Raw genomic sequence first — 17159 nt, forward strand, 5'->3', positions numbered from 1 at the left:
TTTGAGGATCAAGACGGATTTTACGTTTTAAAAGTGAAGTGGGTGCTCAGAGCTAGGACAGTGTAATCTACCAGACCACCAGGGTCCACAGATTTCCAGTGTGTTGTGGTAATTCCTAAATTAATTTTCTAACAATTGTTTTGTCTCTTATTTGTGTCGTTTTTTTCTTCTGTTACCTGTATGTCCATCTCCTTTTTGTCCCCTTTTCTTTATCTAACCCTTTTGGCCTCAGATGGGCATGCCTCACACTTCAACAGTGTAATGCCTTTAATACAAGTAACTTTACTGGTGCCAGCATTAATTAACTCTTTTTAAAAAAACCCACAGATAAATAATATAAATAGTTTCTCCCTTTGTGCCTATTGTGAAATGCAAAGTATTCCTCTCAAGTAACATAGCCCAAGGTCTCGGTACTATTGCTTTTCCATATTGATCACAATTCCTTGCTGCAAGAATTCTACCTCAAAATTTATTAATCCCTTGCTTTTGTCTTCTTATTTCTCTCCAAAAAGGGGAAATAACCTATTTCAAGAGACCAAGGATTCCTCACTGCCCAGGAGTCATGACAAATTCAGCTCTGGGGAGGAGCAGTGGCTCTATGTCAGCCAAAGTATACACTGAAATGCTGTTCTGGTGCTTATGATTTCCAAAGAAGTGTCATATGACAAAGATGTCACTTGGTACTTGATAGTTTAATCAAACCCTCAGGGATAGAACACATTAATTATCTCGTAGTACAAAAACATTATTCCCTTCCCAAAGTGACATCATTTCAGTATGACAAATGCATCACCCTTTCACTTTTCTGACTGGAAGGCTAGCACCAAATAGTTCATCAGCAGTATCATTTTATCTTTAACAACATTATTTCTTGGGTGGAAAATACTGCACAAATGTGAAATATTGCCACGAGTACAGAGGCAAAAGTCAGGCCTCTGAAACAGATTGAGGCCTCTCCAATCCTGTCATCTTTTCCCTAGCAGTTGTTAAGCAGCAGGTTATTCTCAGGTCCTACTTATCTAACCATGGCATCAGGATCCTTTTACCTGTCCATGGATGTTTAGCTTCTGTGAGGTGACTTTTCAGATACTGAGTTCCTGAAATTCTCCTTGGTTTTCCTTTTAAATGTGCTCTGTTGAGGGACAAACTCACTCTGGTTTGCAGGAAGACTTCAATTCAAACAAGCATGAGCATTTTGGTACATCCAGAAGGCCAGGCTGGCGCTGAGGGTTCACACTCACCTTTAACAAATGGTTCTGTTTACTACTGGAGCAGATGATAATTTCGTCTGGCTGCACCCAAGGGACATCGGCATTCCTGAAGCATCTCTAGCTATGCAGGAACACAGCCAGACTCCAGCAGCCACCCTCTTCTGGCAGAAGCATTACAATCTGGTATTCGATTAAATTCCAGGTTTATGACCCAGAGAAGGCCCTCGGGGAGGCCTCGGCGTGGAGCAGGCAGGTGTGTCCGCCCCAGGCCCATGGCAGCTGCCAGCAGGGCCCCTGCACAGGCTGGAGCAGGTGCCAGAGAGCCAAAGTGGCCCTGAGGGCACTGCCACCCCGCAGGGCTCCTACATCTCACCCTCTCCAGGACCCCATTTCATTATCCCCTGGGGTCCCTGCCCCAGCAGCGCCGCAGCAGGGCCAGTCTCCAGCTCCCCACAGCCCTGCCCTGCCTGGCTACAGGCACCATGGCTGTCCCTGGGAGGGTGCCCGGAGCTGGTGTCCCCAGGCCAGCTGCTCCTGGCGGGGGCAGTGGGACGGAGCCTGGCTGCCAGGCTCGGCAGCACTAAGCAGCACCTCAATCAGCACTGTCCAAAAGGGAGGCTCTTGCCAGCTGCCCGTCAGGCAACAAAAGCATCCTGGCACCATTTTAGCTGAGGAAAACAGAAAGAGCTCTTGGAGCTCCTGTAAAATGCCGACAGCTACCAGCATGGCTTTCATTTATTTCTGTGACTATCCTTACATGCAGCAATTACTATGCAAGGGGTACATTTAGTTGCAAACAGCTCAGTTTTTGCTTTTAGCTGGAAACTTCTTGGATATTTCAGAGGGGCTGGTTAACTAAGGTTTGCTGGAAATGGCCATTCCAGTGGTCATGGTCCCTGGTGCCTGGGCCAGCATCCCTGCATGAAATCAGCAGATGTTATCCCAGTGGAAACCCTACAGTAAAGTGTGAGTTTAGGAGTAACGCTTCTTGGGATGACTGTCCCCTTAAAAGTAGTGAGGGAACGTCTGACTCCCAAGAGCAACACAAAGCTGCGCACACCGTCCCACACGGGCCCTTAACAAGCACACAGGCATTTAAGCAGGTGCAAGACTGGGCTTAGACAGTATTTGCACAGAGCAGACAAGCAAGAGACACAGCACCAACTCACAAGGAGCACTGCAGCTTCTGGCAGCGCTGTGCAGACTCTGCACGGCTCCTCACTGGGGTGCTTAGGAAGATGGAGGAGCCACAACAGACTCTTTGTCATAAAGCTTAACAAAGAGTGAATGAAAGCAGGGTGCAATGATGGATTTTTGTCTTGACGTACAAACACAGAGATTTCCCCCTTTCATGTGGAAGGGAGAGCTTGGCCCTGCATGGTCAAATATTGTCATGGAGTTTCATATGCCCCAGATTCACCCACTCGCACAAGCATGTTTAGTACCGCAGAACTGTGTTGCTCTCTGGCACACTGGCTTTTCTCCATGTGGCTGGCAGATTTCATAATATCATGGGTATTTTCACAGTGGTTTAGACCCCTACCCCAGCTTTTCTGAATTACAGTAGAGAGTCACAGAGAGAAGAAAGGGCAAATACCATGAATCAGAGCCTTCTTCAGAAATTCTGCTTTGTATGTAAGTTTGGAGGAGTTAGAAAAGGATTTCCTCTCCTGCACAGTGCTATTTTCTCGTCATTCACATACACATACACAAATCTGTAGGTTTGTCCCAAGTTGCAAGCCTATAATCTCACAACCTGCAGTTTTACCTTCACTTGTGCCTTATTGTTCAACACTGCATATACTCTCTTGCTCACTTGATTTGCCTACATGATGTTTAGCTCCACTGGTCTTCTCACTCAAGCCTGTGCCATCTTGGCATAAATAGGCTACTCAACTGCACACTATCACTCTGTCTAGGAAGCCACTACACTGACTCACAGGGTTTATTATAAGGTCCATTGCAGACAGATGTTTCAGCACTCAGGGCCAACTGGAAGCTACATGGCCATTTTAGAGAAGTGTTAAGCCACAGCTGCAAGTTTATGAGTTGGGCTTTGCAACCTGCTAATTACAGTCACAGCTGAGAGCACATACAGAGGAAGCTCCTATCTGCTGGTGAGTGACCACACACTGTAGATATAGGTATAAGGAAGTGAGTAACAAAAAGAAAAGCAACATACAAAAATTTGCTGGAATGAAGATACCAGTTATTTTACACTCTGATGAAGTCCAGAGATGGGAAATTCAACTTTATGAAATCCAGCAGTGAGGAAGTAAACATGTGTCACTGTAATAAGGTTATTAATGATAGATGGATTGAAGGTCCTATTTAAAATGAATAGGACAAGGTAATAAAGACTATCAGTGAAAAGTGAAACATCACAGTAAATCTGGATTATCAAAATAACTGATTTTTCAATGACAGCTTGATTCTGCATCAGTGGGGGATAAAAGTGTTTTTTGACAAGTAGCACCTGTAGATCAAAGTAGACTGCAATTTATCCTCTCTTTTATGAGATTGAATCAGACTACGTGTACCAAGCCCCAGATATGGAAAAAAAAAGTCCAGTTTCAGAGGATACCAGGCAAAGTATCCTCTGAGTCTTCAGAGCCTTCCTGGATTCTGCCATGCTGAGATCTCAAAGCTTGATTGGTGGTTCATCTTACTCCATTCACCCTTCTCCCTCAGGCTTCCCAGCATTTGGTGCTGTCATTAGTGATTAGGATGTGTTTAATGTTCAGGTGACTTAAGTTACTCCTTCATGGCTGATAGCCACCTCCTTCCCAGCCTCAGCTAAGATGTAATACTTTACAACAGATGAAAAACATGTATGTCTTGTCTGGACTATGACTTACAGCCCCCAGAGATGTTTCAGGGTGAGGTATTTTACATTACCCTGAAGTCAAACAGGAGCATGCATTTAGATACAGACTTACTTCATTCTGTCTTAGGGAAAAGAAGAGAGGGATAGGATAACATAAGACTAACATGTGCATTATCTTGTGCTTGGAACAGCCATAAGTTTTTACTATTCCTAAACTGTTCAGGTTGCTCATCACATGGAAGAGGAAGTGCAGTCTCCCTTCAGTGATTCCTTCCATATCCTGACTGTCTTGTAGCTTCAAGGCTCATGCTTTAAATCTTTAACTTCTTTTCTTCTAATTTTCCTCCCCAGAGTCTCTTTCCTCTTTCACGCTTACCTGTAAAGCACATCAGGAAGTGATGGTAAGACCACAAGTCTCAATACTTGAATTACTAGCCAGGCATCAGCAAGTATCTGCCTACACGCAACTACACATCTACAGGAAGGAAGGGGTAAAACCATCTTAGATTGAAATCACAACCTGACCAGCTGTAGCTCACAGTGTGTTGTAAGTAAAAATGCAAAAGGTAGATATAACTTCTCAAAAAATGTTTCTGTCTTACCACTTAATTGTACGTGGCAACTAAGGGAGCTCAAACACAGAAAAAATCTGTTTAACATAAGAAGTGTCTAATGTGATGAGGGACCTACAATACAGTGTCTTTCTATTTTCCTATGCACTAGAAGGATATGCATCTGGAATGGTTACACATTTTCCGTGTATAAAACCTAATTGTATACTTATTAGTCAACAGAAGTCAAACTAATTCCATGTCCTGCATCAAAAACATACTTTGATAATCAAATTACACATCTAACACTAGTCCACATAAGCTCTGACACATCCCAGCCCAGCCTCCTCTCTCAGCTTCCAGTGAAATCCATAGTCTCGTTCAGTCTTGGATTAGACTTGAAGAACTGCACACAGCAAAATAGTGTGTGTAGGGAGAGGGCAGGAGAGCTGCAGCCAGCACACTGGACTGTGTTGTCTGAGAGCTTTTGAGGCACAATGTTGAAATGCCCTGAAGGTGTTATAAAATAATACTATGTTAAGTAAGGCTACTAAGTGGGTTTGATCTATTCGGACAGTCTCAGTTCTCCACAGCTAGAAGGAGAGAAACAAAGTGGAACAGATCTCTAGGCATTATCCAATTTGCCCACCTTATTATTTCTTCTGGTTTTTGTTCTTTTAACACAGGCTTGGGAATTTATATTATTTCTTTCCTTTTTATCGTAGTCAAAGATTTACATTCCTCCTCAATTTGGTCATTTGTCATAGACATATTTTGGGTTCCTACCCTCTAAAAAGCAAAATAAAACAACAAATCCCATATCCTAAGCATTGTTCAATCCCTCCCAGGGTCAAGCAATCTCGCAGAGCAAGCTGTTGCACAGGGAGGACTACGTGATGTGCAGACTCCATCTGCCCCCGAAGCGTGTGCGCAGCACTGGGCCAGCAGCGTGCTGAGCCACGGCTCCATTCCATGGAGACACTTTCCACGTTTATTGTTCTTGATTAGAAAAACATCCCAAATTTTAGAATTGACATTTAAGACTGAATAAAGTTCCAGTTTGGTTTTATCAGGACAAACTTTAAAATAGATTGCCTATTAGCCTTTGTTACTGTATTTCTTTTATGAGTGTGAGTGGGAAGAGCATTAAGGAAGGCTATAAATCAAATACATACTTCTGGTGAGTGCAGGAAATCCTTTAACCTTTATGTTTCATAGAAATAGAAGTAATGCAGTTTTATTCATATTCTCTACATTTTAAACATCACCCAAGGAGGTATTTTCAGAAGCAAAATTATCAGAAGAAAACAGGAAAAAAAATCCCCCAAAAATACAGTGGTGCCTAAAGCACCCATTAAAAGCCATTGCCTCCTACACATATAAGACTGGAGAGACAACCACCTCCATCCCTGCATTTTTATTTTCTTTTGTTTTCTGGGGGGCTGGGGGATAAAAGAAACACCATGGTATTGAGACTTAAGACAATTCTCTTAACACCGATAGCATGCCAGCATGTCCACTGGAAAATAATCTGCTCTTGGTGACTAACTCTCGGCAGAAATCTTGGCTACTGGCCAAAATGTACATATTCTTTCATGTATGCAGGAAATCATTTTCAGCAAACCCAGAGCTGGCCTAGCAGGATGGGAGATTCTGAGCAGAGCACTATTGATATATTCTACTGGAATGGGTTAAAAGGCACTCACAGCAGCATTTTATGGATGACACCAGTGAGAATTTAAATATGCAGCATAATGGTAACACAATTAATAAGAGCAGTTGCTAACAGTTGCACAACAGAGGAGTGTTTTAAAATTCCTGTGCTCTTTAACAATAATGTGGAGAGACGCTGTGAAGGGGAAGGGGGGGAAAGCCTGGCATGGAAGGGACATTCCTTCAGTTCCTCTCAAAAGTTTGAAAAAACCTCTGGATAGGAAAATACTATCGAGCAGCCAATTCTTTCCACATTTGGCTAAGCCCAATGCCCAAAATACACAGAACACTACTTCACTTTGAAAGGATTGCAATACTCCTATCTGAGTCATCTAAAAGCAAATAAAATGAGACCTAAACAAATAAACCTAATTGTGCATGGAAACAAATCCAGCTCTCCAGCTTGGCCATGGTTTTGTTTTTGTTAGTTTAAAGCCTACATATGCAGTTTTAGTGGCATCAGGAGTTATACAAATATTGACAACAAATTGCCAAATGTTGTTTTTTTCCCTTCAGCACACAGTGCAAAGAAGCTGGGGGAATGCTTCTAGGAACCTTCCCCAGTGCACAGAACCAAATCGCAGCTTGATGGGATCCACTCCAGCCTCTTCTCTGAAGGACAGACACTAATAAGATTGAGGTTGTTGATTGTTATCGTCAAAGACTTTTATTTTTCACTCATGAACTCTGCTGAACACAAACCCCGGCTTTCGAAACGTAGCTGAAATGTTTGCACCACAGCCAGGGCATTGTCACATGCTCTGTCCTCCACCCCGTGATTTGTTGCTAGTTTGTGTCATCCTTAACCTGCTTCTCATGGTTTGGCCAGGAGAGAAACAAATAATGATGACAACTGAGAAAACCAAGCTGGTCTCTGACATCCTTCTTTTAAAATACTATTGCTACTTGCTGGCTGTGGAGAAGGGGCAGTTGCCTTGAGATAGAAATCACTCATGAAATTCTGCTGTCATCTGTCAGAGGTATATTTCCATCAAGTTGGTCTGAATCTTTAGCAGCTTGCAAGGAAAAATGAGAATATGTCAAATCTTGATCTGTCACCAGCCAAAGTTAGAAAAAATATATTTACATTTGACTTTTAAATGAAGCCCAGACTTTCCTCTCACACAGAGCCAATAAACTAACACTTCTTCTTTGCCTCACGTTCACAAGACACTTACAACTTTTATTATTCTATCTGGCTGGATAACAGGGTTTCCATTTCGCAAAAACATAAGCTTTTAGTCCCAGTGAAAAAGAGGAATTCTAGAACTGGATGAAGATTCTGAGAGTTTTCACACAAAGAAACCACAGAAATCAGACTCACGCATCCTCCTCAAAATTCCAACAGTTAAGACACTTATCTACAATACTGGAGAGATTAATTCATATTTCTATTTCTTCTTATTCATCTGGAGAACTTACAACTTGGTCTTGTACATCTCAGTGATCACCTAATGATCAGGTTATTGAATATTCTACAGTATACTTCTCTTTCTCTCTTTTTTTTTAATCAGAAATTGCATTCTACACATAACAAACTCCACAAAAAGTTTAATCACAAGTACCAAATTTCCATGAAATTTCCATTTAGGGTTTAGTTTTAAGATCCCCAGCAAAAAAAGTTTTTCGCTAACTGTAAACCTCTTAGCTTTGACTGTTTAAACCATCCACTCTTCAGTTATTATAGTGTTATGTGCTTACTATGTGCAGGAAGACCTCAGTATATTCAGGAAGACACATGCAGAAGCATCTGCAATGGCTTTCTGTACTTCATTGCTTATCACGGTGCAAGCACCCCCAAGCACTTGCACAGTAAAGGGTGGATCAGTGGAAGGGATAGTGGAAAGGCATGAGAACTTGGGGGGTTGTGAGAAAGTGAAGGAAAAAAGATCTTCTCTATTTCACTAACACTGGACCTTCATAAAAAGCCAACACAATGCTTGGGACTGTTCATGCTGTGAGCAAACACTGAAATATGACAAGGCATCAAGGCATGTTGCGTTACATGATATTCAGGCAGCTGCTGTGATGGCAGTTTCATTCCACCAACTGGTGCAACGAAACAAATCTGAAATGTAAAAGCTAGATTTCCACCAAAATATTTCCTTAATATTACATGCATGTAAGTCAAGGAAATCAGACTACTAATCCCCACAGCTACTCTAAGTCAGCCCTGGAGAACAAAGCAACCACGCAGCTGCACAGACAGGGGCTCAGAAGGTATTCTAGCTTTCAGTTTCCTGACTGGAGAATGCAACATCCCTCTAACAATGTTTTGCTGCTGTATTTTCTTTGAAATTTGTTGAAAGGGGAAAATACACGTTGTTTTTCAGTGGAATGCAAGTATGAAATGACTGTATACCAACATATGAAGATAGCCAGATATAGCCAAATTTGTGCGAACACCTACAAGTGGAAAGTTTCATCCTGCACAACAGACCTCAGCAATATGCTTTAGGTCAGAGGAGGAGAAAAGAGCTAAATCTTCTGTCCTTGACTGCAAGTTGAGAACCAAGGATCTTCCACAGCATATGTCACCCTTGAAAACTGGTCTGCACCTTTAGCAGTCCTATGCCTGCCACTCAGAAGCCCCACCAGCCAGCCTGTCAGCACAGAGTTGGTTGGCATAAGCCCTCATGAGAGAGGCAGACCCATTGCACGCAGCACCAAAGCCTTGCCTACTCAGCTAAAACACTCTGCAGGTCCCACACCATGGGGGAGGGAGATTGACCTATCCCCATCCCCAAAAGTCACCACTGAGGCAGGAGAAAGACATACTTCCTAGTGAAAGAAGAGAGGAAGCAGGCAACCAGGTTTTGTCTGATTTAGCAAAACACCTTCTGTTCACTGAGATCTCCATTCAAATCACTTTCAGATTTCCCCAGATTAAAGCAACAAGTAATGAGGAGAAGTAGAAAGGAAAGCAGCAACTGAAGCTGTCTATAAAACAGGCTATGTGTGGATAACAGATTAGCAGATGTAAAGGGCACCTCACCAGCCTGCTGTCTCCCCTGCTCTCTCTTTTTCTCATGAAATCACCCACTCATCCTTGGGCTGGGCGCCTTCTTGTCCACTGAAGCAAGTCAATTAAAACCGAATTAAAACTATAATTATCACACATAGGAAGAAGACTAGAACAGCTGCTACTGCCAGCCGGAACTGTGCAGGGGCACTGAGTGTTGTCCCTCCCGGCCCTTCCTCCCGGCAGCTCCTGCACCCTCCAGGTCTCACGATGTGGGCATGTCAGTCTCCCACCACAGCATACAAACTGCCCATGAGCATGACAAGGCAAACTGGTATTTTCCACCCTGGCCGCCACTGTGGGCGGTCATGTTGGCGTCTGCGTGCACTTGCACTGTATTGGCTGCTGTGGAGTGTACAAACTGTCCCATATGGCATGGGGAGGGAGAGAGCTGTGCTAGCAGGGCATTACAAAGCTGCATTTATGTTACCATATAGAGCCCCTGGTCTGTATTTGTCTTAGCATGTCTATTAGAAGGATAAACGAGAAAAATCATACTTCTCAGCTCATGAAAATGCAGGAAGAGTGGCTGCTGGCAAGACTGAGCACTTTATCTTGAGGTTTCTACCTGTCACCCTTCTGCTTGGTATTTGCCACATGCTTAACTCTCCTTAGGTCTTCATTTTTTATTTAAATATCTTTTACTCCTTCTTCTTAACTTTCTAGGCTACCTACTTGTTTAATATCTGATCTTTTCCAGCTAATTAGTTGACTGCTATTTCTGAGACACTGTCAAGTTATTTACCTCGCTGAAGTGACTTAAGTTCCTCCCCCCACGCCCCCATCCACCCCCTGTCTGTCTGGTTTCCCCCTCTAGTCTAGCTGAAGTGACAAACTCTCTCCTCTAGCCAAACATTTGTTTTTACAAGGTATTTTTATACCGTCACCTCTTCCCTGCATCTCCCCCGCCTACCCACCACAAACATATGCTGTGGTGGGAGGACATACTGGTTTCACATAATTTGCAATGTTAAGGTGACAAATTTCCCCTCCTTCAAGTAATATTTTTTTCAAGATCTGGTTTGTAAAATGCAAATGGTAATGGCTTAGTTTCTCTTTGCCTTTTTTACCCTGTGCATGGAGGTGTCCTTCTTCACTTAGAAGAAGTCAGTGGAAGAGAAAACAAAACCCATTTGATTTATATTATTTAAAATCTATTTATGCTATAATAAGATACAAAAATATACAGAAATAATATTGTCTAGATTGATAGATTTCTTTCATTCATCCCAAGGAAGATGAGAATGATGATAATTTCCGAGAAAGTAGGCAAATGTAACCACTTTACTGACTTCATTAGCTGGTTACTGTTTTTCTCTGTATTAAAATCCACAAGTAGTCACATTGACACAGTAAAAACAACCTCAAGCACTCTAAACTTCAGGCCTGGAACCATGGAAAACATGACTGTGGCCTTCATCATACCCAATTAGGGGTACGTGTGCTCTGCAGTGATTCTGGTGTGGTGGATAAATGCCTAAGCCAGCTTTAAAGCAGGCAGGAACAATCTAGTTAAAACAGCACAGAGCCCAAACTGGGCTCAGCCACTCTAAATATTTACCATACTCTTAGCTGGAGGTTGCAGGGGCATGCATAGTACTATGACTGGAGAACTTCCAGTACCTACATTCACCACTGCAAAGCAAGGTCCGATGTGGTAAACACCCTGGTCATTGTAGGAGCATACTGCACGGAATAGGCCAAATGAAGACTGTTTATAAAAACACTGACTTTATGTGGCAGGATGAGTGAAAAATTCTTTTTATATGGAGACTGTACCTATTCAATACACACCATTAGACTTTTTGAAGTGGGATAAAGTTTTATTCCTCATCCTAAAACCAAACTGAATACTGTTCCAGAATGTAATCTGCATTTTAATTCCCATTTTATGCAGAACTTTTAGTGCAGCACAAGACAACCAAAAAAGTATGCATCAATAATGCATCCTTGTTAATCCTTGTGACTTTGTCTCATATAAGAAGGGCAAAGAAAGATAAATTTGAAAAACAAAACAGGGTAGGTCAACTCACTGCCAGCAGCAGGGGAACAAAATAGGAAAGTACTAAACAGTGAAATTTATTTATACTGTGCAGCAACAGGCTCCAGAGAACAAATTGTTAGCAGAAGGAGCCACTCGTAGCACATGCAAAAAGCTTCCCTCAAATCAAACAGATACGGCTGTCACTGTGGGAAGCCAAGGGGCAGAGAGAACGAAAGAGAGAGGAAAAAACCCTCTCCACAGACTGAAAACATTTTGTAGTTAAGGGACTCAAAGTAGAACACGGGTATTGCCTTCTGTTTCACTGTGGCTTTAGCAAGGTCATCTGGGGAAAATGTCCGCAGAAAACCACCAGGAGTAAGCTAAGCAAAGGAGAGGGGAACAAGCAAGAGCTTTTCAGTAAAATGTGTGCCAGTTGGAAGGACATGAACTGGTTGTCTGTTTCAAGAATTTTAAGAGATTGTCCCCTTTCGTATGTTGAGGAAAAATGAATAGAGGACCACCAGACCATTGGGGTGGAGCCACCCACCACAATTGTCTGTGGATTGTTTGGCAAGGAAGAGCCATCCTCCAATCATTCTGGAGCCATCAGCCTCCAGGGCTCTGCTGGAAACTATTCAGCGCAATGCAGCTCTTCTGGCTGTTAACTCATCACCAAACTCCTGGCACATACTCAGAACCAGGTGATATTTATTTGGCAGCATGTTCTTTTCCAGAAAAACGTGAAATCCTTGCATTAGCGCCCTCCTGTCGGCTAAAGATACAGTCCTTTTCTGTATGTCACTGCAGACTAACAAGTGACTGCTGCATCTCAAAAGAAGCATCCAAAGATGTATCTGCTGGTTCATGAGGAAAATACGCACACACATGAAGAGACAATTTCTCTCCCTTCTGGTCACTAGACATTTCCCTGTATTAGACATTATCTGAGCATTCTCTCAGCAGCTGGACATGGCACAACATAGCCTGAACCTATTCTCACTAGTGACAATCTACACAATATTTCACTTTTCCCATTTCTCTCCTCTAAGAAGCAGCAGTAGAAAAGAGAAATGTAACTTTGGGACTGAACTTTTGTCTTCAGTCCAGGTCATAGATGTTTTTGCCTCCTAAAAATAGGACAAATGTATTTTTATATGAAAGTGACCACAGCTCATGTGTACCTACCTGAGCTAGCCATGCAGTAGCCTGCTCAGGTCCTACTACCAATGTAACTGCGTCAGCATGAGCTCAGCACCAGCTGCAGAAACCATCTATGCAGTAAAGGAAATGCTTGGCCAAGCAGCCACAGCAGTACCAAACTCAATGCAGGCTGTATGAATGGCAGCATCCAAAACCTGGCTCAAATACATCTGCAAACACTGGCATTAGCCTATCTTTCTTAATGTTTTCAGAATGTTCAGAGATTTTGGGTGAAAGATGCTGCATCAGCACAAAAGCATTCCCAGAGCAGTAAACATACTTGGCTGGACCACTGCCTTTGCTTGAGCTCTCATTTGCTTCAAGTAAATGCAGTCATTTATTGCATGTTTCACCTTCTTGTGGAACATCTGCTGTCTGCAAGGAGCCAAATAGCAGACGGACTCTCAGTCCTCCTGAGATACCTCTGGCTAACAGTATGCATAGCTTTCCTCAGAGGCCAGCATGTCACTGAACAGTTGGTTTGCTCTAAAACACCGCATGCTGTAGGTGTTTCCAGCTGCCTCATGAGGTGCTTATGTCAAAATCCATGCTCCTGAGGAGCCTGTGCAGTCTGAGCCATGTTTTATATCTTCCCAGGAGCAATATGTTTATTTTAAAGCAGTTCTTTCCATATCATAAAATGGCATATTTAGAGAAAAATGACCAGCTCTTCAGGGAAGGCCTGGAGTAGGGTGAAAGCAGAGGCTTCAAGAGTTCATAATACCGATCATCTTGTGAGGAGAACATCCCTTTGGGAACAGGGAAGGATATGAAGAAAACCATAAACAGAGGAATACCACAATTACAGGGGTGAAGTTAGAGGGTGCTGGACAGTCAAGACACGTACAATGAACAAAACACAAACACTGGCTGGAAAAGCACTGAGAAATTTACATTTCATTCAAAACACAGTAAGCCAACAAAAATATTCAAAGGCAAAGGTAGATACAGCAGGAGCCAAAGGAATATTTGCTGTAGAATTGTCAGTGAACTGAATGGAAAGTAAAGAAAGTGGGACTGCCACAGGCTGTAGAAATCTGGCAGCAAGAAGTCCAGTCTGAATCATGCTGCTCACCACGTAGGAGGCAGTGTTGGAGATGAGGTCTGAGGGCATCATGAAGCTGCAAATGAGAGAGAAGCTGGAGCAACCTTTGAAATAGACAACACACATTGCTCCTCCAAAATATGGAATAGGTTAAAGTAATGCCTAGATTCTGTATAATGTACTTTTGGAGAAAGTGAGCCAAACTCTAACTGGTTTACATGTTTGTAGAGTCTGGTTACTTTCATTGTCTGCAAAGGAGCTGCTCTCGGTTTACACCAGCTTAAATCTTTTACCCCCTCTGCACTCAGTATTACCATCTTCGTTTTAACCATGTAACAGCTTCAAAAAGAGCAGAAAGTCACACCAATCCAGCCAGGAATTCCTCTGTGCTCCCTCCCACTCAGAGAAGTTTTGGATATCACAAGCAGATAATGACAGATGGTGGCACACACAGACCCCTGTGCTAAACTAAAGCCCAGCAGCTGAGGCACTCCCTCTATATCTGAGAAAGTAGGCTCACATCTATTCCTCCATTCCAGTTTTTAAAAGTTTGAGGAGAAAGAGCTGGGGTTTGATGATTGCTTGTTTAGTTTTTTTAATCTTTAGCCAAGCTGTTTCCTTTTATAGTAATATGCTGTCTTTTCCTGTCTTTTCCCCACCCAACTAACTTTACCTCTCCAACCATCTCAGGAAGCTTGCCCACTCTAAAATAAAACAGAATAGAATTACCATTACCTTTTATTCAAGGCTGAATAGTAGGATCTGCTTCCACAAGGGCAAGATACACTCAACTAGACAAACCATATCTGGTCTATGTGACAAGCAGAAGCTCCCCATCATCCCTGGGCTCTGCACCCAAGGAGCTGTTTGCCTCGCTGTAAGGCAGAAAATGGCTCTTGCACCTGCACCACACTGCCTGTAAGAACACATCCTGCTCCGGGACTCACACTGCCAAGCTGAGCTCCAAGAAGTGGGGACAAAGCAGAGCATGCTTAAGGAGCTGATGTGATGAACAACATACAGAAGCGTGGTTGTGGCTAAAGGGAAACTGAGGATTCAATATTCCTATGTGAACCTATGTGTTCAAGAAAAAGCTCTTACTCCCTGGAACAGGCAATACTCAGTGACTGACTTGAGGATCACACTCTCCATAGGTAAGTACATCACATGAAGTGATAACAGGAAGCAAGAAGTGTGGGCAGAGAGCAAATGTGGCCGGCAACCATGGCCACTCATGTAGTCTGTACAAGTCTGGTGCATCAATAAATGTATAAAAGTGACAACAACTTTCACAGGAGAGAACTGGAGAAGGTGACCCAAAGGCAAGTAAGGTGATCTTGTCATTGGTACACTCTACAAGCACATGGAAGACTACCAGGGAATAAAACTTGGATCCTTTGCATCCCCATGCATGTTGTAAACACCTAACTATTGGCTACTTTTGGGGAGGGAACACACATTGCCATATCTTTGCACAACAAAACCTTCAAAACATTTGTTTTCATCCTTGTGTAAAGAAGAGAACACAATTTTAAATCTCAGAATTTCAAGGAATAGAACGATTGTTTACGACACATGTTTGTAAAGAAAATAGTGCAGTTACGTCAAAGTTCGTCATTTACCCTTGCAGTACAAAGGTAAAGAGCCTTCAAACCGGACCGTTGAACTAAGAGCCAACGGCAGCTACATTTTAACCTTGCATACAAAAAAAAAAACCAAAACTTGACCACAACTGTAAGGAGGCGTGTTTGCGCCATCTACTGGTCAGTGGGAAAACTGGATTTACACTGCAATTAAAAGCACAACCACCGAGGCCACAATTCAGTCAGTTCTCGGGTTCTCAGATCTAACTTTAAACACATGCATAAGTGCTACTGAGGGTAGTAAGCACACAAGTGCCCTACCGAACTGGAGCCTGAGGCCAATTATTTAGCATGACAGAAATAGCATTATGACTTTTTCCAAGCAAAGAGAAAAATGTATTATTTTCAAAGGAAATACTAGGGCAGTTTGTTCAGTAACACTAGCTTGTTAACCCTGAAAAATTAAAGAAATATGCCTTCTTTTGTTCTGAAGTGGGCCAAGGTATAGGCTCACAAAATTAATGCTATAAGATAGCAGCCTGCAGAACCCTTGTCACAAAGCAGCCATATACACTGCAGCTCAGTAAGGTCATCACAAGATTACCATGCCATCCTAGGGATTTTTAAAATAAGTATTTGTTTAATAAATATCAAGTTAGATTCCCTAAAGGCCTGTTGACCTTATACTTTTCATCTCACATGCAGTGCATCCATCCTTCCGAAGTGGGTCTATTCCTTTGAGGAACAGGCTGCTGTCTAAAGGGAAAACATAAAGTTTGGGTTGACTTGATGAGACTTTTACACTTCCCCAGGAGGAAGACTTGTTGAATTTCTCTCTTTTAGCATATGCCTCACTCTCATCATACTCTTCAAGGGTAGTGCCTGCACTAGCACTGTAGCATCCCTCTGCTCCATGACCTTCCACACCGGTCACAGGTTCAATCAGATGGGTCTAGAGAAAAGCTGCAGCCAAGGAAAAGGCCATCAAATACCCTGGCAGCAAGCTTCCCACCAGGTAACCCAATACACCTGCAAGCTGACTCACCATGGGATCTTACACACAGCCATCCTCTCTCCATGTGACCCCAGCAAGCCTCTGACAGTTTGCTTAGGGAGATACTCGGTATGCAACTGCATTTCCTGCAAGGCACACAAGCCTCCTGTTCAAAAGAGTTCTGGGTCTTGTAGATTCTAAGCAGAAACAGGACAATCAGCATGTCTATCTTGGCTCAGGCAGGAAAGTTCAGAGAGAACTTATTGTGACACCACAGAAGAGAATGATGAACGATCTTCTTCAGCAAGCTGAGCTCAACATTGTCTTCAGAAGTACAGGTGTGTGCTTCTGTTTTGAGGAGCTATGACCGCAGTTACCCACGAAATTCTGTGAGAATAAACTGGTTCATTCAATTCAGGTGATAAATATGAAAAGCAATTATGACTACATTTAAATATACCATTTCTATAGCAGACAAGGAAAGAAATCATTGGCAGTAGACCTAGACGTGCTGGTAAACCAAGTGATAGATTGTACATGAAATTTCCTAAAGCACATGCACTACTCTGAAGAACATCATAAAAGGTTTGCTTAGCCTCCTTCCAGAAGTACATTTTAGGATGAGTTATTTGTCTTAAGCGTGTGGTTAAATGTTTCAGAAATCACTTGTGTCCAAACTCTGTAATGTAAAAAACAATGGACAGCAGTGTCTTGGTGCAAATGCTCGCACAGCCTCACAATTGCAGTGCAAGCTGGGATCCAGAATTTCTGGATGACATCCCCAGAGGTCACAAAAATGGCCAAGACATTTTTCAGCTGAAGCACGTAACATCTAACACTTCAGTTATATAGAGACTGAGGTAGAAGAAATACTGTCAGTGTCCAGGAAAGCCCACTGAAGACAGGTCCTGAGGACTACATCTCTGAGTTCCCCAAGCATCACAAGCCTGCTGAGACTCCCCGCAGGCACACAACCACTTGGCATACTTGCACTAGACATCAGGGGAGGCAAACAGCTGACAGCTAAGG

General features: G+C 42.8%; 1 protein-coding gene and 1 long non-coding RNA gene across 3 annotated transcripts in view; both read right to left on the reverse strand.

Moving 5' to 3' along the window:
* The window catches only part of RBPJ (recombination signal binding protein for immunoglobulin kappa J region), a 150738-nt gene that overhangs the window by 126158 nt on the left and 7421 nt on the right, over positions 1–17159 (reverse strand). The gene's annotated exons all lie outside the window — the stretch shown is intronic.
* Positions 13375–16558, reverse strand: LOC146438492 (uncharacterized). Its single transcript, XR_014851799.1, has 2 exons — positions 16182–16558; positions 13375–16099 (listed from the first exon to the last, which is right to left on the reverse strand). It is a non-coding gene; the product is annotated as an uncharacterized LOC146438492 (long non-coding RNA).

This window comes from Lichenostomus cassidix, chromosome 4 (genome assembly GCF_008360975.1).
Source record: "Lichenostomus cassidix isolate B80296 chromosome 4, HeHo_3.0, whole genome shotgun sequence".
Classification (NCBI taxonomy): Eukaryota; Metazoa; Chordata; class Aves; order Passeriformes; family Meliphagidae; genus Lichenostomus; species Lichenostomus cassidix.